Source organism: Podarcis bocagei, assembly GCF_964188305.1.
Source record: "Podarcis bocagei genome assembly, chromosome: 4".
In the NCBI taxonomy this organism is placed as follows: Eukaryota; Metazoa; Chordata; class Lepidosauria; order Squamata; family Lacertidae; genus Podarcis; species Podarcis bocagei.
In genome coordinates, this window is record NC_138128.1 from 39,063,692 (window position 1) to 39,069,042 (window position 5,351).

Consider the following 5,351-nt stretch of genomic DNA (forward strand, 5'->3'; position numbering starts at 1 on the left):
GAGATGTCAGGACATTGGAGGAGCTGGGGGTGGAGTTGAGTGCAGCAGCTGCACACAAGTAAACATTTTGGGTATTAAAGGGATGATTTTTCTCCACCTACCCCTTGTTCATTTTTTTCACAGTGGTTCAGTTTCTGTCTACTGTCCAATCAGCAACTGCTTTTGTGCCCCCCCCCCCGAAAAGTGCTTCCTTCTTCTTGCTTATAGGATTGCAGCGACAGGGGATGTCATGGCCAACATGATGATAGCACAATGCCATCATGTAGCCTGAACCACATTTCCCGCCAGACCTGGAAGACATGGCCAATGGCTAGGGATGATGGGAGTTGTCATTCAACAACATCTGGAGTTTCCTGACATTTGATGCAGCCCATCAAGATCAGCTATGTTGTTCTGTTGCAAAGGCAAATTCAGAATGAAGGCAGGGAGCACTCACTCTGAATTGTTGAACACTTTCAACCCTGTTTCAAATTGTTGAAATGGGGATTGCTTTATTATTGTTGTTGTTGTTGTTACTATTATTACAGTTTGGGGAACCTTTGTGAAAAACAACCCATTTTAGCTCAGCATTCATTTCTTCTGCTACCTATATCAATTACAGTGGTACCTCGGGTTACATACGCTTCAGGTTACATACGCTTCAGGTTACAGACTCCACTAACCCAGAAATAGTGCTTGAGGTTAAGAACTTTGCTTCAGGATGAGAACAGAAATCGTGCTCCGGCAGCACGGCAGCAGCAGGAGGCCCCATTAACTAAAGTGGTGCTTCAGGTTAAGAACAGTTTCAGGTTAAGTACGGACCTCCGGAATGAATTAAGTACTTAACCCGAGGTACAACTTATTTGTTTTAAAAGCCATGTGATTTTTTAAATCCTAATAAATTAAAATTGGCTGGAGCAAACACAAAACCCCAGCGGCAAAAACTGAAAAAATTGGAATCATTTTTGTCCCAGGTTTTTTTTTCCTTTCAAAAAGAACACCCTGGGTGGGATTCACCCAACCAGCCCTGTCGGTGGAAGCCATGAGCAAGGACTTCCACTAGTATCATGGGGCTTTTCCCCTTTCCTCCCCCAGCATGCTCCTGCACCACCGAAATTGGCTTTTTGAGGGGTTAGGAGAACTCTCAGGACAGTACATGGTGGAGCAGAAAGGGAATCATTTCATCTGGAAAGCAGAAATGCTTTCACAAATAGAGCAATTGGAAGAGTGCATAGCTGAAGTCTACCCCCTGTCTGGGCACTTAAAATCTACATCACTGAATCAGTTTTTGTTAGGAGTTTTTCCCGCCTCGCCTACTTACATTTGTGAGAGCAACAACAAAACATTCTGCTTGTAAAATTAATTTTCCTTGTTTCCTTTTCGTCACAGGCACCTTTTGTACTGAAAATAGAGAGTGGCTGTAAATACATGAAATGTGGAGATGTTGTTTCCTACTGTGCAAGTGACTATGCCCTAGAAGGATTACATTGTAAGCTTACCTCTGTGTAAACCCTGCAGTGAAAAAGCGCACCGGTGGCATAATTTTATCCTCAGAGGTCTGGGTGAGAGTTAATACATCAAGATAAGGATTTAAATATTTATTTGGAAATGCACATTTAAATATATACCGTATTTTTCGCCCCATAAGACGCACTTTTTCCCCTCCAAAAATGAAGGGGAAATCGGGGTGCGTCTTATGGGGCGAATGCCTGCAATCCTCGCGCGCCCGGCAGGAGGTCCCACCGGGTGCGCAAGGCTTGGGGCGGCAGCCTGTCGCCCGAAGCACGGGGAGCCCTCCGGAGGGCTCTCCCTGCTTCGGGCGAATGCCTGCAACCCTCGCGCACCCGGCAGGAGGTCCCGCCCGGTGCGCGAGGCTTGGGGCGGCAGCCCGTCGCCCGAAGCACGGGGAGCCCTCCGGAGGGCTCTCCCTGCTTCGGGCGAGTGTCTGCAAGCCTTGCACACCCGGCAGGAGGTCCTGCCCGGTGCGCGAGGCTTGGGGCGGCAGCCCGTTGCCCGAAGCACGGGGAGCCCTCCGGAGGGCTCTCCCTGCTTCGGGCGAATGCCTGCAAGCCTCGCGCACTCGGCAGGAGGTCCCGCCCGGTGCGCGAGGCTTGGGGCGGCAGCCCGTCGCCCGAAGCACGGGGAGCCCTCCGGAGGGCTCTCCCTGCTTCGGGCGAGTGTCTGCAAGCCTCGCGCGCCCGGCAGGAGGTCCCGCCCGGTGCGCGAGGCTTGGGGCGGCAGCCCGTCGCCCGAAGCACGGGGAGCCCTCTGGAGGGCTCTCCCTGCTTCGGGCGAGTGTCTGCAAGCCTCGCGCGCCCGGCAGGAGGTCCCGCCCGGTGCGCGAGGCTTGGGGCGGCAGCCCGTCGCCCGAAGCACGGGGAGCCCTCCGGAGGGCTCTCCCTGCTTTGGGCGAGTGTCTGCAAGCCTCGCGCACCCGGCAGGAGGTCCCGCCCGGTGCGCGAGGCTTGGGGCGGCAGCCCGTCGCCCGAAGCACGGGGAGCCCTCCGGAGGGCTCTCCCTGCTTCGGGCGAATGCCTGCAAGCCTCGCGCGCCCGGCAGGAGGTCCCGCCCGGTGCGCGAGGCTTGGGGCGGCAGCCCGTCGCCCGAAGCACGGGGAGCCCTCCGGAGGGCTCTCCCTGCTTTGGGCGAGTGTCTGCAAGCCTCGCGCACCCGGCAGGAGGTCCCGCCCGGTGCGCGAGGCTTGGGGCGGCAGCCCGTCGCCCGAAGCACGGGGAGCCCTCCGGAGGGCTCTCCCTGCTTCGGGCGAATGCCTGCAAGCCTCGCGCGCCCGGCAGGAGGTCCCGCCCGGTGCGCGAGGCTTGGGGCGGCAGCCCGTCGCCCGAAGCACGGGGAGCCCTCTGGAGGGCTCTCCCTGCTTCGGGCGAGTGTCTGCAAGCCTCGCGCACCCGGCAGGAGGTCCCGCCCGGTGCGCGAGGCTTGGGGCGGCAGCCCGTCGCCCGAAGCACGGGGAGCCCTCCGGAGGGCTCTCCCTGCTTCGGGCGAGTGTCTGCAAGCCTCGCGCACCCGGCAGGAGGTCCCGCCCGGTGCGCGAGGCTTGGGGCGGCAGCCTGTCGCCCGAAGCACGGGGAGCCCTCCGGAGGGCTCTCCCTGCTTCGGGCGAGTGTCTGCAAGCCTCGCGCACCCGGCAGGAGGTCCCGCCCGGTGCGCGAGGCTTGGGGAGGCAGCCTGTCGCCCGAAGCACGGGGAGCCCTCCGGAGGGCTCTCCCTGCTTCGGGCGAGTGTCTGCAAGCCTCGTGCACCCGGCAGGAGGTCCCACCGGGTGCGCGAGGCTTAGGGCGGCAGCGGACTGCTTGCGCGCACCTAGAAGCTTGGGGCGCGCTGAGCTCAGCACGCCCCAAGCTCCTGGTGTAGCGCAGCGATCCGCTAGCCCTGGGAGAGCCCCGCGGCTATCCCAAGGATAGCGGACTGCTTGCACGCACGCAGAAGCTTGGGGCGCGCTGAGCTCAGCACGCCCCAAGCTCCTGGTGTAGCGCAGCGATCCGCTAGCCCTGGGAGAGCCCCGCGGCTATCCCAAGGATAGCGGACTGCTTGCGCGCACGCAGAAGCTTGGGGCGCGCTGACCTCAGCTCGTCCCAAGCTTCTGGATTAGCGCAGGGGTCCGCTAGCCCTGGGAGAGGCGCCCAGCTCTCCCACGCTAGCGGAGACCTTGCCTGCACACAGAAGCTTGGGGCGCGCTGAGCTCCGCACGCCCCAAGCTCCTGGTGTAGCGCAGCGCACCTGGGGGGGAAATAAAAATTTTTTCCTTTATTTCCCCCCAAAAAAACTAGGTGCGTCTTATGGGCCGGTGCGTCTTATGGGGCGAAAAATACGGTACATATATATGTTCAGAGAAAATAGACATCCAAATATGCATTCGAATACATATTAAATACATGTTTTGAGGCATTTTTTTAAAAATGTAGATTAAGGCAGAAATTGAGGAGAACAGAATTATGGGAAGAAACATGTAAATGTTGCATAGTCTGGAAAGAGATAGATTTCTAGATGTAAATGTGTTATATACTGGAGAGAGATACATTTGTCTATCCCTCCTCACCGCTCTCTTGCTTCTCATACTGAAACCTCATTCCACCGTCTCTTAGCTTCTGGAAATCGGGGTGAAGCTAAGTCTTCACCCCATCTCTGCCCAGCCCATTATATAGCCAAACCCTCTTACATTTCAGCTGGACAATTTGATGTCACATACTTCACACCATGTCTGTCCCTTGTAACCAAATGACAGTGTGGTAAAGATCAGGGCTCCAAAGCTTCACCTTTGAGGGGGAAGCCTAGACACGGACAAAGCCAGAAGACTGGATGCTAAACAGCTGGTGCCTACTCTATATTCATAACCAAGATGGGGCAAAAGAGTAGGATTGACATTTGAACTGCAACCTCTAGGCACTGACATTATGAGGTCACAAATTCCATTCATGAAAAAGACAACCTGTAGTAGGATGGCCTCCATTCTCCTGACCTCAAATCCCTTTTACCCTCTGTTGTTCCTCCACGTTCACACCATACCTTGTTTGGTGCCTGATGTGCAAATAAGGCCAATACCAGGCCAAGGCTTTTCATACAGTGTTAGACTACACTTTACCCAAAGTGTAGTCTAACACTGCAGATCAAGTGTCCCTATTTTCCAGGGAAGTATCTGATCTAGAGGAGCCATCTCAGTTTCTGATTTGATTCTGGAATGTCCCACATCTCCTTAGGATGTCCCTATTTTCACTGGAGAAATGTTGGAGGGTTTGGAGTTATCCGACCCCCTAGCTGCAATCCTATATAAGGAAGTTTTAAAAATGTTTTATTCTGTTTTTATATATGTTGGAAGCTGCTCAGAGTGGCTGGGGCAACCCAGTCAAATGTAGGGGTATAAATAGTAAAATTATCCTTATGGAATTGGACATCCCTCTTTTCATCAGAAAAAGGTTGGGGGTATGATGCTGTAAAACCCCCGACAACAATTGTGTGCTTGGTGCTCACCAGCAAACGGTTTGGTTCCATCCTAGGTGCCACATGGATCTAGGCTGTTTCTGTAGAGAAAACCCAGTTCTGACCATCCTCTAAGGGAGACTTGAAAGTCCTCGTCTACTCTGTTCCCATTCAGGATTCTGAAGGGGGAGAGGAAAGGCGCTGTTATTATTCCTGCCATGGAGTCGTACCATCCCCAGAGCCTTCTGCTGAAGCAATATGCCCTCTTTATCACCCTCCCACATCCCTAATCTGTCTCAGCGGCATCATTCAACAGCCCTTCATCTCCACACCGGATTCTGGCCCCAGCGGGCGGCCGTTGTCCAATATGGCCTATGGAGCTCACCAGAGGCAATAATGGGCCTGTTATGCTTCATTAAAAGGGTCATTTGGCTTAA

The 5,351-nt window shown here is 55.0% G+C and overlaps 1 long non-coding RNA gene across 2 annotated transcripts; it reads left to right on the forward strand.

Annotated features, from left to right (window-relative positions):
• The first annotated feature begins 289 nt into the window (after positions 1 to 289).
• On the forward strand, positions 290 to 5,351 carry LOC308586326. 2 transcript variants are annotated; one of them, XR_014007814.1, is made up of 3 exons: positions 290 to 421; positions 1,369 to 1,441; positions 4,992 to 5,351. It is a non-coding gene; the product is annotated as an uncharacterized lncRNA (long non-coding RNA). The 2 variants fall into 2 exon arrangements; XR_014007815.1 differs by lacking the exons at positions 290 to 421; positions 1,369 to 1,441 and adding an exon at positions 4,413 to 4,506.